This window comes from Heteronotia binoei, chromosome 1 (assembly GCF_032191835.1).
Source record: "Heteronotia binoei isolate CCM8104 ecotype False Entrance Well chromosome 1, APGP_CSIRO_Hbin_v1, whole genome shotgun sequence".
Lineage (NCBI taxonomy): Eukaryota > Metazoa > Chordata > Lepidosauria > Squamata > Gekkonidae > Heteronotia > Heteronotia binoei.
The window spans coordinates 87,591,552-87,615,337 of NC_083223.1; the positions used below are offsets into that span (position 1 = coordinate 87,591,552).

At 41.0% G+C, this 23,786-nt stretch overlaps 1 long non-coding RNA gene across 1 annotated transcript in view; it reads left to right on the plus strand.

The window, feature by feature from the left end:
• Nucleotides 1-683: 683 nt before the first annotated feature.
• The window catches only part of LOC132586457 (uncharacterized), a 28,672-nt gene continuing 5,569 nt past the window's right edge, over nucleotides 684-23,786 (plus strand). Inside the window, exon 1 of the long non-coding RNA XR_009556362.1 lies at nucleotides 684-885. This is a non-coding gene — a long non-coding RNA (uncharacterized LOC132586457). The remainder of the gene's footprint in view (nucleotides 886-23,786) is intronic.

The following is a 23,786-nucleotide window of genomic DNA, read 5'->3' on the forward strand; positions in this document are numbered from 1 at the left end:
ATACACAACACAGGCCATTCCTTAAGAAATTTCAAGGGGGCTGTAAAATGAATTACTCAAATATTTAATAATGCAGATGACCAGCAATCTTGGGTACTGGACAATGCCTGCCACCCAGGGTTTTGGAGGGGGCTATCACTCTGTGATTATGAGTTTGATGTTTGCCCCAAAGAAGAATGCTTGTTGCTTTTAATTGCTCTCGTGTCCCTCAGACATAGGAATGGGATTGTCATGGGCCAGCCAGCTGTCACCATGACCAGAGAAAGAATTGGAGGAGTTAGGCCCTGCACCAGAGGAATTCCCACCTGAGCAGCTGGGTTTAGAAACAGACTCAGTGAGGGAAGCATCAGAAAGTGAGACCGCTTCCAAGCCACAGCCAGGCTGCCCATTCTGGCGGGAGATAACAGAAAGGATGCATAGGCCAGAGAGTCTCCACTGGGTTCTCTTGAACAAATGGGGCATAGAAAAAGGAAGAAGTGTTTGACAGCTTTGGAGAAAAGATGGAGTGCTCACCTAATGGCTCAGTGTTGGTTTCTGGAGCAGAGTCTTTACAGGATAAGGATTGAGATGCAGATAGAAAGCAGAAAGGTCGTATACCTGGAGAATGTGGAATCCACCGGGAAGAAGAGACACCTGGACTTTGGGGATGAGTCAGCAAAAAGAGGCAGTTAAAAGAAACACTTGGTGAGCAAGACTTGGTGTGGAAGCAGTTTTGCTTGCTACCCTTGTGTAAGTTAATGCACTCAGTGAATGGAGTGCTACCTTGTCCTGTTTGACCTGTGCTTGCTTATTGAGCCATAGCTTTCAAGTCTTGGACCCTGAACTCCAGATTCTCCTTTTCCCCTGACCTTTGGACTGGACCTTCAGCTCCCTGACTCTGGACTGGTTAGATGTACTCTTGCATTCTGTCTTACTTGTTAATGTTGTATTTGTGCATCTCAGAAATCCTGAGTAAAAGTGTCAGGCTCTGCCCTTAATGCAACAGGAATTTGGATTTGGGCAACCTGACTTTTCTCCCCAAAGGGTAGTTTGTCGAAATTCCCCTGATAAAATCCCCTTTGATCCCTGGACTCTCAGTCCTTAGCTGGGAAAGGAATATTCTGTGTGTAAAACAGTTTTCAGGACAAAGGAATGCTATATTTAGCTAATGGCATCTAGTAGCAAGTTGATAGAGTTAAATTAACCTGTGCATGCATATGGTATCAACAGAAGACTTTTTTTTCACTGGTTGCCTTATTTGTAGCTCCAACCTTATGATTCCATGTACCCAATGAGATCAGGATCTACTGTCAGCTCCTTCCCCCTGCTGTTGAGCACATTTATGGAGAAAGAAAAAGAAGAATTGGTTTTTACATCCCTCTTTTCTCTACCCAAAGTGGCTTATGATTCCCTTCCCTTCCTCTCCCCATAACAGGTACCTTGTGAGGTAGGTGGGGCTAAGAGAGTTCTATGACTGGCCCAGGGTCACCCAGCTGGCTTAATGTGGAGGATTGGGGAATCAAATCCAGTTCTCCAGATTAGAGTCCACTGCCTTCAACCGCTATACCATGCTGACACCCTTAAGATAGGCTGGTCTTTGACATTTGAGGTATTTTATGATTTCCATCCATAAAATTGTGCCACTAGGTAGTGAGTCCCACCAGCACTCCCTATGCTATAGCAACTAGCAGGGCTCCTTTTTTTGAGCAGGAACACACAGGAATGCAGCTCCAGCTGGCTTGACACCAGGCGTGTGGCCTAATATGCAAATGAGTTCCTGCTGGGTTTCTTCTACCAAAAAAGCTGTGGTAGCTAGGGTTCAGTTGTATGCTGCCGGCACCAAGGAACTGCTCTCCTGGCCATACAGATAATACATGGCTTGCTTAGGTGAATGCTCTTCATCAGCAGATGCCTCAAGGTACTTGTCAAGTTTTCCTAACCATCTAATATTTTAAAAATTCTATTTATTTAAAACTTTTAAACCCCTAATGAAACAAAGGCACAAGTTTTTATTTATTAAAGTTAAAAACTCTAGCAAGAGTTGACACCAGCAAGGGGCTTACTAAAGGTTGGGGTTACTTACTCACTTTGTCTTGCCACAGTAGGAAAAACAGATTTAAAAACCTCAATACAGAAAAAATCTTGGCAGTATAATGCAATGTTAGTCCTCGTTAGCTGTTGTAGATTTCACAAAATAGCAATTATCAGCAATATATGCCAAGTTTCAGTTAGAAAACTGATGACATGTTGTGAAACCCTCAAGGAAACGAGAAGATTATACCCTTCAACCATCCCATATAACTCAGCCCCTTGTATTACAGTTCAGGTCTTATTGTCATTATGCTGCATTGTAGTTTTGTTCCCTCTTCTTGTGTTTTTTCTTGTAAACCTCTTCTTTTCTTGAAAGCTTCTTCCCGTCTATTTCTATTTCTCTTGCTCTACAACACTTACGGTAATCTTGTTTCCATCTGTAGGGCTGCCAGCTCCAGGTTGGGAAATTTCTGGAAATCTGGAAGGCTAAGCCTGGGGAAGGTGGGGTTTGGGAAGGGGAGGGACTTCAATGGGGTAAAATGTACAAAATCCACCTTCCAAAGCAGTCATTTTCTCCAAGGGAAGTTATCTTTGTCAGCTGAAGATCAGTTTTAATTCCAGAATATCTCCAGCCATCACCTTGAGGTTAGCAACACTACCCAGAAGCCCAATTTTGCTTGCTCACCATGTTTCTGGACCTGTTCAAATGACTTTGTGGAGCACATCTCAACAAGGTTTGCTCTGAATGTGTGCTGATGCATCCTACTCCAATTTAGAAACCTTTTATGTGTGTGTGAGAGAGATTGCCACTCTCCCTGCAGCATATATTATCAGAATGCTCAATTAGCTGCTGGAATGCAGAACAATGGCTTTTGTCTGACCAGCTGCTGTAGCATCCTGTTGCTGAGCATCCTTCATTCCTAATGTGCAGGAGGACACATGCCAATGGCATCATTGTTCGTCTGTTGCTGATGAGATGCTTTCAGTGGCCAGCTGCTGGACACAGAGCTAACAGCTTGCCAAAGCAAAGACTGCAGAAAAACCATGGGGCAGAATCTCATCTGGTGAATATCTGTGGAGCTGCTTGCAGTTAATTGTCATGCCACTCATTTAGGTCAGCTCTGTAGGGTTTTTTCCCCCTTTTTAAAAAAATGCTGAATGTAATGCAAATCTTCTGCAGCATCCTGATTCGGTCCTGGACCTTTCTTATTATTCCTATCTCATAATTAATATGCAGCATAAATGCAACTAGATGTATTTGTTTTATCTCCCCTGCCCAAATAGGGCTCAGTATTTGTGATGAAAATTGGTATTCCCCTCTTTTTGTCTCATTCTGACTCCGCCACTCTCTGTGATTATCAGCTCAAATGTCAGTTATGTCTGTGGAGGAGGTAGAAAATGATGTACTGAGGTTATATGCTCTGAAGTAAAATAGGACAATATGGATTAAGGAAACATCCTCCCCCCACCCCCACCCCATAGAACTGTTAGTAGACATTGCACCAGATGGTCACAGCTATAATTCAGTAAAGATGCATGTGACTGGTGAGGTACAATGTAGGTGGCTGGAGCTGTTTTGCAGCTTTCAGAGATTGGAAGTCTGGTTGATGGGTAAACAGTGCAGACTTGACACAGTAAAAGAAAAGCTTTGTATGTTTGCTGTTTCTGATTAGCTGCCTAGAATGACCTCTTTGCTAACACAGTTAGTCAGTCCGTACTCATGAGCTTTCAGTCCTTGACAGAACAACTGTGGATACTTATTTGTTTTTATTTTAATCCTGCTTGTCAGTGGTAAACTGTCTCCCAAAGGATATCACAAGTATCAGAATCAAACACAGATTAAACTGCAACATAAAATGTTCCTTTGGGAGAGAATTCTCAATTATGCTAGATCTAGGCATAATCAAAAGATGCCTCGCTAGTCCCCCCTCCTCATGGATTTAGCAACAGTACTTGGGTTGGCAGAAAGGGGAAACCTCATCTCCAGAATATGCTTTCAGATCTTGAGACATATACCTTGAGCTGCATCCCCCCAACACACACACACAACTGATAATGTAGTGATTACTAGTCTAGGTGGCAAAATAAACGAGGGGTCCATTAGCACCTTAATGAACAACACAGTTTATTCCAACATATGCTGTCCTGAATTACAACTCACATCAGATGCTGTCTGGGAGCAACTCCTCTTCCTCTGCACTGAGCATGTTACCCTGAAATGATTAAGAGGGAGGCACTGCATCCTGGTGAAGCTCCCAGCCCTTGACAGCTGCCTGATGCAGCTTTGGGCCTTCCCAGGATGCTAGAGATGAGGGCAGAACCACAAAGATGCCACCAGCCTAATAGCAGCTCTGTAAAGAACTAAAGTTCATCCTTCCATTCGAGGTGTGGTTATTCCCAGCTGTCACCATAGATGAGAAGGGGTGGGCAATGGGAGCCAATATGCCCCACCAAAGGTTCTCATGAGGAGTGGCTCTCCTTGCAAACATGTGTAAGCCAAAATGCCCTCAAAACGAGGTTGGGGAATTGTCAGGTGGGCACCTGGCTCACTTAGGATATTTTACCTGTGTATTCAGGATTCCACGTCCAGAAAAGTAATGCTTAAAATATTAGGGACTCTAATTAAATAAAACAATTAAAATTTATTAAGAAAAATATAGACTTCCATACAAGATACAATATTCATAAATCATTCATACAGTCCTAAGATGGACGGATGGATAGACAGACAGACAGACGGATGAACACATAGATAGACAAACAGGGTGATATTTACCGATTGTAGTCTTCAAGGAAGGCTCCAATGGCGACGAGCGAGGAAGTGGGCGAGGGGACCCGAAACTGATCAGGAATCGGGGATGGATCTATGCAGCAGAAATTGGGATACTGATAGAAGCACACCTGTGGGTAGCTAGTCCACAGATTATAAGGACTCTCTTGAGCCCTTAGGGAATGGGAGGTATGAGGGAGGAGGAAAGGGTTCAGCTGATGCATGACCTTCCAAAAAGGGGAGGTTTTGCAGTGACCATAAGGGCTGGACTACTGCGACAACCAATAGAAAGTTCATTGGTGGCACCTAATTGGGTGCTTGCTCTTGACCAATGGACTGTCCTGGATACCTGAGTGAACTTTCAGGTTGAAATGGACCAGGGGGAGGCTCCAAAATGACAGTTGGGAAGAAGAATAGAGAGATTACTGGGTGGGGAGATGCTTATTACTAATGGACTTATCTAAAAGGGTGACAATAGAGAGTCAAATCATGGCCTAGGTAACACCCAGTTTACACAAAGGAACTTGGCTCTGGCTGAAGATGGTCTTCCTCTTCTTCTGTCTTCTCCTTGGCACTAGTCTTTGTCTTGAGTTCTGTTAACAAAGAAAGTGGCGGTTGGACGATTAGACACTCCTGAGGTGGGTAGATTGCTTGCAGGCATAGATGACATCTGGTGTGTACGTGAGCCGTCCACTTCACTGGAATGGAGTCAAGCCTGGTAGAAAGATGGCTGCGTGTGGTGTTAGCCTTCCACGGTGGATTCCATGATCAGAACTTCAAAACCTTTCGCCTGGATAGCTCCTGGCGGTGCAGTCTCTTCGCTCCATGGCTGAGATGGACGTCATACGGAACAACGGGGAGTCTTCTGTTCTCCTGGTGGGCACTCTTGTACCGGTCTTGAGTGCCTTTGTAGCGTTATGGCTGCTTGTACTGCATAAGTCCCTTTTGCCCCTGGATAGGTTTGCTCACACTCTCTGGCCAGACATGTGCGAGTCACTTCTCCAGGTGCTCTGGCAACCGAGCTGGTGATTACGACGTTTTGTAAGGGGGGTTTTCCTCACACAGGGGAGTCATCCTGAATGGGCTTGTTCACACTTAGGAGACTCTGCCTGAGGATGGCATGATGCTGTCTGCATGGATGGCTGGTAGGCTGAGTTGGAGAGGTCTGGTGGATGAATACCAGCCAGTCTGACACAGAGATGGAGGGACTTTATCCACCATGGAAGTGAGTCCAGAAATGCTAAGACTGGGGAAGGAGGAAACCTGACCAAGCTGAATGAACTCAATGAACCCTTGCAATATCTCTGTGCTTTCCCCAGGGATCACCTGCCCACAGGTTGGGAACCACTAGTGTAATGAACATGGTGTTTCTGTAAATGTTCCACACAGAGCTCTTTTTCACTGTTTTCTGGTCAGAACAGCAAAGATTTTGTCTGAGATCACTCTACAATTAGGTAGGGAATGTGGAGTTGTGTCACTTTTAAATTGTACTTATAAAGTGCTGAAACACAGTCAACTGTTCCTGATTTTCCAGTATCCCATAGCTGCTGTTGCTCCACTCTAGTAGTCACTGACTAATTAAGTTGCTTAGTTCTACCTGTCCCTCCATGCACTGTATAGTACTATAACATTTCATCACTACTTTCTGCTTTTTTATTTATAGAAGTAGATGGTTGGGAGAGTAAAATATCCATAGCATAATTTAAATTGCTCTTTTGTGACCTATTCCTGCATTATTTACTCAAAGAGATATTGCTTTATATAATACCACTGTTGCAGTCATACAATATGGAAGATAAAAAAGAGTTCCACTCATATTCTGTTCTTCACCATGCAGAACAGAGCAACAGCTTTTGTACATTCACTTTCCCAAACAGCCTAACTGCATTCTCCCAACTCCCCCCATCCTTGCTGTATAACTACTTCAGTGTTTTAATAAAATCCTGTCCATGATGGTCATTTAAGTAGCCCCTCATGATGCAAATGACTGGTGGTAGGTTTGAATTGGTAGCATTTTTGTGCATAAACAGTGGCAAAAACCTGGTGCAAACCTGTTCTGTGGACATTCCATGCTGTTCCCCACCAACTGGACCACCTGGATGATCAGCTCATATCTGAACATCATAGAATCATAGAGTTGGAAGGTGCCTCCAGGGTCATCTAGTCCAATCCCCTGCACAATTCAGGAAACTCACAAATACCTCCTCCTAACCCCTCACTTTCAAACCTGGTGATTTCAACAGTTGAATACCTTTGTGGTGAAATTCACAGCATCCGTTGGGGCGGGGATCCAGAAAAAAAAATCATTTTAACACAAATCAAAATTATTGTCCTACCTACATACTCTTTACAAATGAATATGCTAACAAACATATTTTTAAGCACACCAGGATACTGTTTCTAGGTAAGAATGGGTCATTGAGGGTTTCCTAATTTTAACTTCTAAGCCAAACCATTGCTATCTATAGCATTGTAAATGATCCAAATTGAACTAAAACTGTTTATACTTGGTAGTTTGAAACCTTATGTCAGTTATTCTAGTGCTTTGTTGTGTAGTTTCAGTTTCTCAGGTAATAGGAGGTGGGAGGTGCAGAAAGGGGAGAGAGGGACTAACAGAGACGTGATTGACTAGGACATCATTCAACCAGAACAATTAGCCATTTGTTCCTCCAAACATAATAGGCCCAAATGGTATTTTTGTGCATAGCATTTCCACTTTCTGTCTATTGCACCTTTTCATCAGCATTGGAAACACTTTCTGATTTTATATGTGTGCATTTAGTTTCTCCATGATCTATTTTGTTGTTTTGTTCTAGCAGGGAACACCTGCTAGGCACAGGCAATGCTTTATTTGAATCATCTGTCAGGAGGACAGGACAAATGCTGTGGAAAGAAGCAGAGGACAGGGCTTCCACCCTAATACAACAGGCAACCATTTTACCTGTCTTGCAGGGGACCCAGACAAATGCTGTGTTTGTGTATGCTAGCACTTAGGGAAGGACCTAAGAGACAGAAAATACAGAATATTTTCCCTTCTCACCTAGTAACTGGACCTGAAGACTGGAAAGGAGGCAGAGGTCTAAACTGAGGGCCTATGCAGTAGTTAGATTAAACACACACACACAGAGATCACTTATTTTTAAAATTCAAATAATATCACTATGGAAGAGAAAACCATTGATTCTGACATCTCCTAGAAAGCATCACAATATTTAAAAGCACTGTGATCTTGGGCATATCAGTTTACATACAAAATGGGAGTGGTCTATTTAAACTGGAGTGCACAGGGGAACCAATTATGATTTACCCACTTTACCTTTCTGAGTCCACTTATCTCAAAGTTGATATTCAAAGTTCAGCTCAAGTGCCATGCCAGGTAGGTTTCTGCCAGCACTAGCCTGGTTTTCTGTGTGGCCAAAACTTGCTTTGCAATTGGAGTGAGAGTGGGAAGTTGCAGTGCAACTTGAGTTTCTTGTTCCCCCCTCATTGGTGCAGGCAGGAAGGTATGGCATAACTTAGATTGATGTGTTCATAGCACATGACAGCAGCCAATTAGTGCCAAGGATGAGCATGAAACAGAAAAATGCATTTTGGTTCATGGAACGTCCTGTTTATGAGCTATGAACCGTCATGAACTTTTAGGTGACAAAAGTACAGGTTCATTTCATGAGGTTTATGATGCAGTATAACACACACACACCAGCATGCTAGAGACACTAAGCTCAAAGGGGACTTTCCTCTACTGGCAGACCGCATTTGGTGAAGATTGGATTTAAGGGGTCCAAGTTATGACTCCCCAAAGAAGATGACCCTAGGAAAGTATTTTCTGGGGAAATGACAGATGCAATTGCACCCCCAAGCGGAATAAAGAGGCAGACAACAGTTGTTGGGAAATGGGCCACTTTATTTAACAGAAAACAACTAGGCAAGGAGAACAACGAGGACGAGCCCTGGGGTCACTCGTGACCCCGCCAAGTCCTGTAAGGGCGAGCCACCCAACCCCCGGTCATAGCCATACCCACATGGCTATAACCGGGCAGCAGACCAAACATGTCATCCCCTGATGCCCACCCCGATCACCAGAAAGGGGCGCCAAAAGGGGATACATGGACCCGATCCGCATTTCAGAACATTGAGCCGTAAAGCCCATCTGCCTTCCATACGGATCGTACGCACAACCACAGGAGCAGAGGCCTGGGTGCTCGCCGGCAAGGTCAGAATCCCTTGGAAATTCCGCAAAGTGGCCGAATTAGCTACCTAACAAAGTCCACACCACTGCTGGCAGTACAAGGTAGGCGAAAAACACAACACCCAGGACCAATTCAGGTGATGCGAAAAAATTCCTACCTGGCCCCTAATAAGGCGACCGGTGAAACCTGTACTACTGCAGGGTGGGCGGGCGGGCCAACGCCTCCACGAAACTGCGTGGAGAGGTCTGGGGCTGAGGCTACTTAAAGCCTCGCCCCCGCCCCCCAGACAATTCCCGGATGCCCGGGAAACTGCCTTTTGATCCTGCCGGGGCCGCAAAAGACGGCCCCACGGCGCACAGCCGCGTTGCGGCGCGGCCAGGGTGGGGCCGGAATTCAGGAGGTTCAGGAGTGTATAGCACAGACCCAGGGTCATCAAATTTGCAGGCAACCTTCCCCTGATGCTCCTCTCCAGGCCCTCCAAAGTGTAAGCAAAGTGGACTTAGAGGGACTGAATTATGGTCTCCCAAAGAAGATGCCCCCTAGGAAAGTGCTTTTGGGGAAAATGTCAGGTACAGGTTCAAAAGTGCAGGCTACATACAGCAAATGTACAGGAAACCTGTTGCTTCATGGGGAGCTGGTGCTGGTTGACCTGTCATGAACTTCACAAACTGTCCAAAATGACAAACTTTACTTAATGAGCTACTTCGTGTGCATCCCTAATAAGAGCACATCTTTGTCATGATGCACAAGGTTATCTAGGGAAGAACAGATATTCCTGTACAAATAACTACAATTTCCTTCAATGATAGAACAGTCATGTGCAGATTTATTAAGAGATTGCTGTGGCAAAATATTATATAATAATTTATCTATTGTGGCTCAGGGCAGTTCACAATATGTATAAAGCAGCAGTTTGAAACATTAATCATTAAAATACTAAATAAGTAAAAACATTAAAACAAAATCACACAATAATCTGGGTTCCCTAATCAACAGTTCAGCAATTGATTACATACTAGGTGTGTTGATCCCATGCTGGAATGGGTGATGAATCAAGATGTAATGAAGTTGGCCACTCCTGGCAACAGTTGATATGAAAATGCCATGGGCAGATGAAATATGCTCAGTTAATTTCTTTCACATTTCCACTGACATCAACCACTTTGCCGAATAATATTCATTTTCCCCATTTCCTTGGGTAAGTCTTTTCTCTTTGTGTTGTCTTTGAAAATTCTGGTTTCATGGAGATTGAATTGTGGGGTAAATGAAACATTTATCCCTTGTATAATTGTCTTCTTCAGCATCCTGTTTTCTCTTCTTTGAGAGAGTAGGTAGAATAAAATACAAAAAAAATATTCTTGTCTACCAGTGGCAACATTCTTTGAACAAGGGAGGATTTAAGGATAATTTTGAATATCTTAGTGATGTTCCTTCAACCCTCAGATTTCCATTTGCTCATCCCTTGTGCAATTCAAATAAATTATTCTTTTTTTCCATATTATTTTATGTTCTCTTTTGCTACAGTTTTCAACATCATTTGTTTATCAATAAATCAGCATTATCCATCTAGATAACCCAAGTTGCAATATGAATGTTGTATAAATTGCATATCATAACCTTATCATATGAGTATGGAATACATATTCATCTACAAATCTAACAGCAAAAAAAGAGAGATATAAAACTGGTAACAGAAATGAAATAGGGGACTTTGCTCCCCCTGCTATTTTTACAAATAGTTTTCATTACTGCCATTGCCCTAAGCATATGTCCCTTCTTTTATGTGCTCTTTCTGCCTCTAGCAAAATTTTGGAGTTGTCCACATACTAATGTGAAATTTCGCCCCTATTCAAGCATTAGTGCTTTGCTTAAAAAAAAAAAAAACACTCTGTGGTTCCTAAACTTCTTTATGTCAGAAGTCCTTTAGCAGATCTGGGATGGGAACTGTTAAGTTAGTTTAGTAGATTTGATGGAGCTGTTTAAAAGCTTTAAGAGTTTTCATCTTGAAAGATCACCGTGGATACTTTCTCATGCTCAGACAGGACTGGCCTTCCCAGCAGATGGCATTTCATAGGGGGCAGTGTTTTGCTAAGACAGCAGTTTTTCCTCTTCATGACGCTGCTTCACTATCATTCAGCCTAACTTACTTTATAGAACTGTGGTGAGGAGAAATAACTAGGAACCTTTTCAGAGAGCAAAAGGTTATTTTATCTGATTTCCAGGTGTATCCAAGTTTCAGAGTTCTATACTGTGATCTTCCAGAGTAGCTGCACTGAGAAATGTGATTCATATTTAAAATATTGTTTATGAACTACAGCCACTGTTAACCCTTTAACTTCTGATTTGATGAATAATTATTAATTGGATAAACTAATTACAATTCCAAATGCTCATTACATGACATTGAGTAGTTTGCTATTGTTCTTAATAGTGCAATGCATTCTTCTGCTTGATTCTTCAGGAAAAAAAATACATTTGGAAGGAAATAAAAAGGTAAAGGTAGTCCCCTGTGCAAGGACCAGGCATTCCCGACTCTGGGAATAGATCCTACAAAAATTTGGTGGAGGTAGGACACATTATTTACCATAGCAGAGAACCACAGGGATTATATTTCAAAGAATAAAGCCTACCTTAAAAATTATATTTTAGTCACACTTATCTTTAAATTTGCAAGCCCTGCACATTTTAAAGAGAACTGGCACTTCTTGATACAAATGAAAAATCCGCAACTTTTTTTTAGCTACAGTAGTTTTTTGGAACAATGTTACTATTCAGTACTTTTTATGTAGAAAAAGACCAGCAGGAGCTCATTTGCATATTAGGTCACACTGCCTGGCCTGGGAGGACGTGTCAGGCCAGTCAGAGTGCTGGCCAGCCCAAGTGGACCTGGAAAGCAGAAAAAAAGTCCTGTTAATATTAATTAAAATCTCCAACCTTAAATGTCATTGATACTTAAATTAGAAATTTAGAGGAAAAAACTGGAAGTGCAGCAAGATCCTTTGCATGTTTACATTGAGTTTAATGGGCCTTACCTTTAAGTAAGTGGATGACATATGATGATTGCACTTTTTTATTCAGATGGAAAAGCCTTCCTAAAGTATGTATTGGTGCTTTTGGCTGCGCATCCCACTATAGGTGTGCATGTATGGAAAACAGAACTGGACTTTTCAGTACTTTAACATCACATTTTTAAACTGATTGATGGCAGACCAGGAAGATTAAACTAAGATTGCATATTCACCTTCCTGCCATTTGTGCGTCACCACTGAATAATGCTTTCTCTCTGGAACACTTTTTAGACATCTTTCAATTTTTTCAATCCAGTTTTATATACCGAGGATGACTTTTTTCCCATTTCATTCTCTTTTCCATGTACGGAAGTATGAGAGGAAACTGCAAGTTTTTAACCAGTAAAGATTTCCTTTTTATTTCACTTTCTTGATTCTCTATTGAAATTGACACTGCTGGGAAAAGCTTACTAATGCCAGTGTTCTTCACTTTCTCTGGCTTCTCTTCCTGCTTTCCAGTTAAGCTGACAAGGCCGTGGAAATTCTTGTCGGTTTCACTGATGTCAGGCAAACTTCACCTGTCCATTCCTTTTCCCTGCCTACATTGCTGGTTCTACTTTAAAAGGGGATTGGGGGTATTTTGCTTTTGGTTTTTTGCAGCGGTCATTTTGTAGAAAAATAGGTGGTGGAGCTCATCCAGGGATTGTTATGCAGCTCCACCTACTATGCAATGTACAAGGAGGTGGAACTCTCAGAAAGGTGCAGGAGCTGTGCTCCTGTAAGCTCCCACTGAATCTGAGGCCTGGTTTTTCATCAGAAAGAACACAGGAGCACCCCAATGCTGATGCACAAAGTAATATCACAATTATCTTTTATTAATAAAAAGAAACTTTTAAGGTATTCATTAAAAACCTTTTCTCTACCCATTCTTTAGTAAGGCTGGAGAATGATGATGGGGTAGGCCAGAAGAATGTCTGTGGAATTTTGTCTGTCTGTAGTTGCAAGCCAGTACTGGGATACATCTGGGTGAACAGACAGGGAAGTATCTTCTTCTGCACTAGCTAGAAAGGCTGTGGTGGCATTTAAATTGGGAGATGGGGGAGAATAACTTGATAAAAGGAAGGCTTTCTGATGTTAGTAGATTAAAATAGCAAATGTAACTGCAGTCAAAGGTTATTACTGGACACCACTTGCCCCTCTGAGAAGTTGGGTATGGACTCTGGCATTATTAGTTGGTGTGCCAGCCCAGGAGCTTTTCCATTATTGACATTAAACAGACACATTGCTCTGTGAGGTCAGAATGGCCAATCAGCATCATCCACAGAATTCAGAAAGAGAAATGTCTAGGCAAGGCTTGAAGCAGAAGCATAATGAGTAGATAGATAGATGTAATTTATTATGTTGTTCTAGCTTCTTTAAGTTCCTTAAGGCAAAACTATAGAACATCTGATTAATAGCTGATAATTAGGAACAATGTGTCAAAGGTTCATTTCAGTGCATGTCAGTCTCTCTGTATCTTTGCATCTATATGTTGAGATGAGGTACCTGGCTGTACTTACCCATTGGATCTACTTCTTTAATGCAATTCTTAATCAGTATTTTTATTTTTCTTCATTAAATGTTTAGTAATAGGTTTTTTACTAAAATTAAGTGATTGGGGGGGTGGAATAGTCAAATCTCTGCATGAAGCCGTGAGTTTTGTACTACCATTTGCTTTCCTGTAAGAATATTTTAATTTAATCCTCAACCGGGGGTCCTATGAAAAGCAGGAGATGCACAAATTATTGTTGTAGGAAGAATACACCTTTTATTATTACTACACAATACAGTGGTGCTATTTTGCATAACACTTGGCATTTATGTTGGGTCACAAATTGCAATATGCTATTGGAATAATTATGTGAAGATAAACTTTGTTTTCAAAATAAGCATTTATTTACACAAAAGAGTGTACTTTATTTTCATGTACAAAAACTGTGGATAATTAAAGATTGGCTAATGCACATTTCTTTTTCTGTTTTCACAGAACTGGATTATATTTATATATCACACTTCTCTCATACCAGGCAGCTCCTAGAAAGATAAGCAATCTTTCTTTCTCTGAGATTAGATATATCGAAGTATCTGTTTTGGCTACTCTGGATAAAATTATAATTTTGTTTGTTTCCTTTTTATTCCACATTCCCTCCAAATAGCTCCAGGCAATAGGATATGTGATTCTATTCAGCTTATTATATTCTCACAACAGCCCATGTTGTAAATTAGACTGAAATATGGTAAGTGCCTTAGGGTTACTTAGTGAGCTTCATGGTAGGATAGTTATCTCCTATATACTTTGACAACTGCACCATCAAATTGTGAAGATTTTAGCCACTGCATCTATTTCACATTACTGTTGTAGTTCCTAAAGAAAACAATGCAAGTTGAATGTGTGATTAGCTCTTTAACTTGCTATGTTATCCTGTTCTAATAAGTGGATGATGAAAATGGCTCTCCTCTAAAACCACTTTTTCCCATCCAATCCTTTCCAATCTATTTGAATACTGAATCTACCCCCCCACCCTGCCTTCAACTTAAAACACATGCTTAGATGCCTGAGGTTGTTATTTTTTTTTACAATCATAGGATGCAACGCAATGTTAATGATTAGCAAGGATACAGAATATAACTGTGTAAAAGGTACCAAAAACTGCTGATAAAATCAATATATTGAAGATGGTATAAGAATGTTTATTACTACTAAGCAATATACAATATATAATCAGTAACCAAAGAATAGTAATACATTGATTATAGAAATTAATAATGTTCTATACAAAGTATACATTTGTTAATTTCACAATTACAAATTTAAAGACACAAATTTAAATACATTGACTAATAGCAGAAAACAGGTGGCTGGTTCCTTCTTGTTTCCATTATAATCTTCTTCAGATTTCACTATAAGTTAGTGCCCAATCTATAATTCACATATAGTATTTCAATATTTTAAAAAGCAAAAATTATATAATATATTAATTATGAAAATTAATACAATCCAATTCACCAGTGCCAAAACAATATGAATATAATCAACCATATGCAATTGTACTGTACTTTCCAGACATCTATAACAAGAAAAGAGTTTACACAACTTTTGTAAAGTTACTCTTAAAGCAGTCTCCAATCATAATACCCATAGTAATCAATAGCATACAGAAGTGTAACTCGCCTAAAATTCAGAATGAAATTCACCACTTCTAAAGCTCCAAGCGAGACAAATATTAATTTTGGTAAATTTAATATTGGTTACTAACACCAAAATGGTATTCCTAAAATAAGTATCCTATCTCATTAATTAGAAATAGTTGTGTACCCTAATAGTCCATTAATGGGACCTGTCATTAAAACATGTAAGAAATTTACAAAAGAACGATTTGCAGCACAAAACTGATTTACAAAAATGAAGAAAACGCCAAAGATTGATTTAGATCCCAATAGGAATAAGTTTACAGTTTAAAAATGAATTGTGCTTCTTGACATGTAAGTTGTACATTCATACAGTTATACAGATGTTGTTTAAACTTATATAACACCAGAAAGTGTAGATCTTCAGGGCAATGCCCATTCCCAGCTTATAGTTATTGACCACTGGAACATCTAATATTTCATGGCAATGTGAGAAAGATTTTCTATAATAAGGACTTAGGTCTGGTACTTATACCTATGTTGCGCAATTTACATAAACATTGAGCTAAATATACCATGTGTCTTGAATTACAATGACTGAGTTGTGTTAGTTTTATAACCACATCTTCTCTAGGATGCTTAAACTCCCTTAGTTCAACAGACATATAATCATAGAGTTGGAAGGTACCCCCCCCAGGTCATCTAGTCCAACCCCCTGCACAATGCAGGAAATTCACAAATAATAATTCACATACAGTTTTTGGTACTTTTTATTAACAGTTTTTGTACTTTTTATGTGATTGTTTCGTGTATCATTGCTAAATGCCTGATGTGACAAAGTTCCCTTTATTAAATTTGCATTTTAACAAAAGCTATACTGATTGAAAACTGGTTCATGTTATTGGTTCATTACCTTTCAAAATCACTGTGGTGGACCTCAGACATAGCCACAAGCATTTTATAGGAGTAAGTCCCAAATATGTAATGCATAGTGGTTGTTCAGCAACAAGCAGTTGACTATAATTGTTTACATAGTCTATCTGTAGTTTAGCTGTTATGTCTATATATGACCTCTTTGGATAGCCACATTTGAACCAGCCAATAAAGAAGTATGATTTTGCCACTTATATTGTGGCCATACCTCCTCCGTGCAGGCTTTTCTGCTGGCTGCTGAGGAGGACAGTTGGTACCTTGTTACTTGGATTGAAATTTTGGAATGAGCAGTCAGGTGACTTTCATTTTCTGCTGGCCAAACAGCAGGCGTGGCTCAAAAGCTTCCAAAACAAGAAGAGCCCTGCTGGATCAGACCAATAGTCTATCTACTCCAGCATCCTGTCTTACACAGTAGACAATCAGTTCCTCTGGATGGCCAACACCAGGTCATAGAGACTGAGGCCTTCCCCTGATGTTGTCTCCTGGCTCTGGAGGTTCTCCTCAGTCACCATGGCTAATAGCCATTCATGGACATATCCACCATGAATCTATCTAATCCCCCTTTAAAGTTGTTTATTCCAGTGGCTATCAATACATCCTCTGGCAGCAAATCCCACATTTTAATCACTCTCTACACAGAATAGTATTTTCTTTTGTCCGTCATGAACCCACTGCTCATCAGCTTCATGGGATGCCCTTGAATTCTAGCATTCTGGGAGAGGGAGGAAAGGTTCTCTTTGTTAACTCTCTCCACCCCATGCATAATTTCATATACCTCTATCATGTCTCTCCTTAGTTGTCTCTTTTTAAAACTGACTCTCCAGCCTTTCCTTATAGGGAAAGTGCCCTAACCCCTTAATTGTCTTGGTTGCCCTCTTCTGTACTTTTTCCAGCTCTGCAATGTCCTTTTTTTGAGATACGGTGATGTGAGGCAAAGCACTCTGATTTCTTCTCAATGAGATTAATGTGATTATTAGCAGGACTTCTCAAGTTCACAGGTATCCATAATTGCACTTTTCTGCTGTCCCCATTCTTATTTATTTATTTATTTTATTGGATTTATATCCTGTCTTTCCTGCTGAAGCAGGCTCAGGGCGGCTCACAGTACACATCTCTTTCAAGTACGTATCTCTTTCAAGGACATGATAATTGGTTAATCATGAAAAACTGTGTTAAGTTGTGTATCTAAATGGGAGAGGAGAATCAGGAGTGGATGTTAACATCTTCTGGAGAGTTCCATCAAGTGAGCTCCCTGATTGGATTTGAGAGACCACCTGGCGCCAAAGGATAAAATACTATAATAAGGCTATAGACAAGAGGAAATACATGCTAACTTTGTGGTATTGTCATGGTAGTACTATTTATTTATTTAACTTTTATACTGCTCTTCCTGCAGGGCAGGGTCAAAACACTGTAAAACATTTTACATCAAAAACATTAAAAACAATTCACTAATCTGCATATAGAGGTAAAATACAAAAATCTCAAACAAACAAATGCACAAGAAAGCATAAATCCATATGGTGTCATAATGCAAATTTGTCACCTGGTGGCAGGGGCAAGAGTGAGAAGGCAACTAATTGGTCAAATTGCAGATAAAAACGTTGCTATCCTCAACTATATGCTTGGCAGAACATCTCTGCTTTGCAGGTCCTGTGGAACTGTAACAAATCCCACAGAGCCCTTATGTCTTTCAGCAGAGAGTTCCACCAAGTTGGAGCCAGAGCCAGACATTCTTTGGGACAGGACTTTTAGTAGATGTTATTTTCCTGAGATTAACATTCTCTGGGTGACATACCAGGAGAGGTGATCACATTGTTGTGTTATTTTACATCATGATGGACAGCTGCATAGAGAATACTTAAAGCTCTAGCTTGAACTCTTATATTCTAAGGACTGCTATCTAATACCAGTTATTGAATGTATTAGATAGAAAGCTTTTTAAATTTGTTTGGAGGTAAGTAGCGGAGATTGTGCTGCAAAGCAATAGTCTGGTTTTTAAAAGTCTATTCAATAAACCTTTATACATTTTTACAAAGGTCTGCTTTATTTGTGTGCACTTAATCTTGAGGACCCATGGGGCTGGGTGCTGCTCACCTGCAAAAGGAGTGGTGACCCGGGGGGACTGTCGGGTTTTTGATGCAATTTCACTTCCTGTTGTCATGAGTTAATTAAGTGTTTGTATATGCATGCTGATGTTTAGCCAGGGAGTAGGTAGAGCCAATGAGAATGTTTGCACGTACTTCCCGCCAAGGCTAGGTGTCAATATGCATAGTGACCATTGAGGGAGAGCCCTAATAGGCTAATCCATATATTTGGGTGGTGGTCTGAGGGAAACCATTTGGTCAGTTTTATTGCCCTTTGTGTTAAGCCTTTAGCTCTCCATGCAGTTGAAGTTAAGACTCAAGAGAGTCAAGATGTAGACTAGAAGCTAGATAGGATAATGAATCCTTCTTTGTTTTCTAGAAATCCAAGTCAAACCTTTTCCTCATTAGTACTTTTATTCTTAAACTAAACCATGTGCCTGGCTGTTATTCGTGGTTCTCTCCACGTTACTCTGCTAGCAGTATGTCTAAACCCCAACAGGGACCCAAGTTTGAGTTCTTGACAGATGACCAGAACTGTACACAGTATTCCAAATGGCCACACCATTGATCTATGATGTGTGGCATTACAATACTGGCCATTTTATTCTCAATCCCTTTCCTAATAATTCCTAATACAGAGTTTGCCTTTGTTCAGTATTCCAGGTGTGTGGTTGAATTTACTTCTCAATTATTCACTACAGTGACTGCATTGCAATCTGACCTGATGGCACTCTTGGTTGGCACTGCAAGATCCAGACACAGTGTCACAGCACTGTCTGGGAAGTTGAGGCCTGGGGCATCTGACTCCAAGGTGGGCATGGCCCAAAGCATACCCAAAGCCCAGACCCCTGTTCATTACCATGAAGACTGGTGTCCCTAGCAGTATAATTGATGCCTTGTGTGGGTGTAGCACACTCACTAGAAAGCTGCCACACCTTAGTGTGGGCATATGGAGATGCACCAGTTTGGTGTAATGGTTAAGTGTGCGGACTCTTATTTGGGAGAACCGGGTTTGATTCCCCACTCCTCCACTTGCACCTGCTAGCATGGCCTTGGGTCCGCCATAGCTCTGGCAGAGGTTGTCCTTGAAAGGACAGCTGCTGTGAGAACCCTCTCCAGCCCCACCCACCTCACAGGGTGTCTGTTGTGGGGGAGGAAGGTAAAGGAGATTGTGAGCCGCTCTGAGACTCTGAGTGGAGGGCGGGATATAAATCCAATATCTTCTTCTTCTTCTTCTTCTTCTTCTTCTTCTTCTTCTTCTTCTTCTTCTTCTTCTTCTTCTTCTTCTTCTTCTTCTTCTTCTTCTTCTTCTTCTTCTTCTTCTTCTTCTTCACCAGGCCCCAACCTCCCAGGGGAGGCTGTTTTGATTTCTTGTCCAGTCTAGTTAAAGGGCCTGCATAAGAAACCTCCCAAAACCAGCTGAATGACCGGGAGGTGCTGTCAGCCACTCAATTGTTTCCCTTTCTTGTGCAATCTTCTCTCCATTTTTATATTAAAAATAAATAAGACTTCTGGAGAAATCAAAGTCTGTTTATTACTTCATGACAATCTAGCTGAACCTAATGGAAAAGTATTACACTGCTACTGTTTTTTGCAGGGCTTGTTTTTGTAGAAAAAGCCCAGCAGGAACTCATTTGCATATTAGGCCACATCCCCTGACACCAAGCCAGCCAGAACTGTGTTCCTGTGTGTTCCTACAAAAAAAGCCGATTTTTTTTACAATATTCATCTATAAACATAGATTCTAAGTAATGACTTGTTCCAATAGATATTGTTCAAATTGTCTTTGTTGAACTGCATTTCACTGTAAAAGTTTGGTTGAAAAGCCAGGCTTCTCCATTAGTTTTCTTGTGAATTTAATTCAGTACAACTACCAATATAAGAATTCAAGCTGTGATACTCATCCCACCATGTTTTAGTAATTGTTATGTGTTTATTCTCCCACCCAAAGCATTATTAATTCAAATCTCTCCCATTTATTACTCATGCTCTTGGACAACAGGAAACCAAAGGCAAGGAAAATCTTCTAGGCTTGAGGATTTAGAACCTAGCAATGGGCTTCCTGCAGTTCTTTATATATTCTCCACATCTAAGTTTTTATTTACAGCAAAAAAAGGAGTTTCTCAAAATTTCACCTTTTAAGGAAGTTCCTTAACAGTTCCAAAAACATGTGTTTCTGATCCTTTTGGAGAGCAAAGCCAGAGCAAGGTAATAGCTATAACAGGAAAAAAAGACTTGGGTTGAATGTTATACTTGCCATGAGACCTTGCATTTCTGTGCCAAGTTTCCCACCACCCATTTCCAGTCATATTATTTAGTAGTACTGATTGTGCATGTCTGGACCTTCACCAAATGTGTTTTTCTGTCCTGGCTTTATTCCACTGATGGCCATCAGGAGGGCAGGAAACCCTCCTTATTTTATCATTTTATTTATTTGAGATACATTTTTGTCCCACCTTTTAGTTACAATTGGATCACAGTGTGATCCACAATAAAAACTACAAAATCAAAGTTCAGATTCTATAAACAATAATAATCACCCACAAGGTCAATCAGATAAAACCCATTAGCAAATCAACAGCAAATTCCAGAACAAAAATAACTCAGAATAGACCATGCTTTTCAACTCAGCCTAATCTAAACAAATCCCAAACAATAATTCTTCAACCAGCCTTCTAAACAATTAGAGGAATTGAGCCTCCAGAAAAGGGAATCCAGAAAATTTGTCCTTCCACTGAAAAGACCCTGCGCCTCAGAACAATCTGCAGTACCTCCAGCAGGAGAGAAACATGGAGCAGGAAATCTGTAGATTACCCAAACAAGGTTAGCCAGATCATATAGTGAAGGCAGGGAGTTCCTGCCATCAGGCCCTGCTTCCCAACTGCTGATCATCTGCCCAGTGGGAAACTTACCAGTAGAAAGAGGAAGGCCTAGGCCATATTGCTGGTGTCACACAGGAAGTGATGTCATCATGCCAATGACTTCCAGGCAATGGTCTGGTATTTGGGGAAACCTCTATGGTAGAAGCCAGTTTTACCACTGAGTTTTTGCCTAATTACCAGAGAATTGCCCAGAAGTCTCTGACTTGATGATGTCACTTCTTGTGTGATACTGGCAATGTGGCCAGTATCCTGCTAAGTCCCTCCCATCTCCTATGGCTGCCAGGACAGCAACCCTACCTAAGCATGTGGGTAAATTTGCTTTGGAGAAAGTAGACTGTAACTCATTTACAGTGCCATGATATCCTATGCAGAGATATAGTTTTTCTAGCCCACTGAAGTCAATTGACTTAGATAGAAGCAGCTCTGCGTAGGATAACACTAGTGTTAAGGTTAAACTCAGTACTTCGTGGCTGTAAATCTACTGGCAGTCAGCACAGTTATATTAACTTTGGGCTCAAACTGACCAAGAGAAATTGGGGGAAGAGTGATAAAATGTTTTCAGTCTCCTGCATCCTGCGCTGCTTGTATTAATTAATGAGTTCAATTGCCTGTGGTGTTTCATGCCTTCTGCTTAGGATTTTTTTAAAATTACTTTGTATAGTATGAAAATTTGGGCCTCACTTTTGTGAGTTGCAAGAACAGGAAGTTCCAGTTGCAAGAACAGGAAGTAAATTAGCATATAGGATGAAACTGACAAAATTATGTCTTTAATTTTTTGTGTATGTTGTAAGAAAGAGCCCCTACTTTTCATACACATGGACATCGTGATCACCAGTATGGTTGCCAGGGTGACTGGAGTTTTAACTCATGCACATCTGCTCTAAGAAGTAGACTTTGCCCATGGTTTCTAAGGCTTATGTGGATACTATAAGCCTCAGCTTTGCAGCAGCCTTCTACATCTCTGGATGGGTGTTAGCCAGAACTACAGACGAGCTTCCAGCTGCTCCTTGTGTACCCAGTCTTGGCCACTGCAGTGGAAGAAGCCATGCCACCATGAACTGTACAGGCAAACATTTTCCAGCCTGTTTCCATGAACCAAAGGCTAATACCACCAGAATCCATCTTGTTTTCCTGACTCCATTACAGCAAAGCAAGAAACTCACGTATCCAACAGCTGCTTCAACTTCTGCATAAGGCAATCAAGCTTTTCTTCAGCGTGGATCCTACCAGACAGCCTAAACCTTTGTCTAACGGAACTCAAGACAAAGACTGGTGCCAAGAAGAAGACTGAACAAGAGGAAGACCATCTTCAGCCAGAGCCAAGTTCCTTTGTGTAAATCGGGTGTTACCTTAGGTAGCAATTTGGCCATCTAGTGTCACCTTTTTAGATAAGTTTAATAGTCTTAAGCACACCTCCACCCAGTAATTTCCCCCATTCTTTTCCCCAACAGTCATCCTGGAGCCTCCCCCTTGGCCCATTGCTACCTGGATAGCCAATCAGGTAACTAAGGCCAAGTCCACTATTAGCGTCCAATCAGGGGTTGCCAATTAACTGGCTATTGGCTACTGCACTAGTCCAGCCCTTATGGTCACTGCAGAGCCTCCCCTTTTCTGAGGTCATGTACCAGCTGATCACCTGTCATCCACCCCTGTACCTCCCATCTGCTGAAGGTCCAAGGTAGTCTATTTAACTTCTGACCCAGCTCCACTCGTGCGCATCTAGCAGTACCCCAGTTCCACTGTCTAGATCCATCCCCGATTCTGGCCACAGTTTTGGGTCCATTTCCCCCATCCTCTTATGTCGCCATTGGAGCCTTCTTGAAGACTACGATTGGTAATTATCACCCTGTTTGTCTACCCATGTGTTATCTCTATCTAACGCTCTATTTTTCCTAGGACTGTATGTATGTTTCATGAGTACATTGTCTTGTATGTATGCCTATATTTTCTAGAATAAATTTTAATTGTTTTTACTTAATTAGTGTCCCTGATAAATTTAAGCATTAATTTCTCGACGTGGAATCCTGTATACACAGGTAAAAGATCCTGATTAAGCCAGGGGCCCACCTGACAATTCCCCAACCTCGTTTTGAGGGCATTTTGGCTTACAATGTGTCCTCCACAGTTCTCTTTCCTGTAGTTATGTTTCTGTACTGCCAAAGAAAAATGCTTAATGTAGTATGTGTGTGTCTTTGTAGCTGGTGTCATGCTCAATGAATCCTCCAAGGATGATGATGATGATTGATGACTATGATTATTTCTATGGTGTTGTATAGGGTCTATTCAACAAGATCAGAAAAGTACATTTGTTGTTTTGGAGAGAATTTTAGATTGGTTTTATAATAATAATAATGGCTAAATAATAAGGAGGCTCCATTCTGGACCTGTTGTAGTTTCTGAGAATTTTTTAGAGATAGCCCCAAGCAGGGCTTTTTTGTATCAGGAACTCCTTTGCATATTAGGCCACACACCCCTCATGTAGCCAATCCTCCAAGAGTTTACAGTAGGTCCTGTAAAAAGAGGCCTGTAAGCTCTTGGAGGATTGCCTACATCAGGCGGGTGTAGCATAATATGCAAAGGAGTTCCTGATACAAAAAACACCCTGGCCCCATGAAATTTGGAAGTGAAACAACTGGGAGATATCACCTATTATCTTGATATTCAAGCAGAAAGAGAAGCTGATGGGACCTATCTCCTTAGTCAGAAACCACAATAACTGAAATGTTGTAACATTTTGG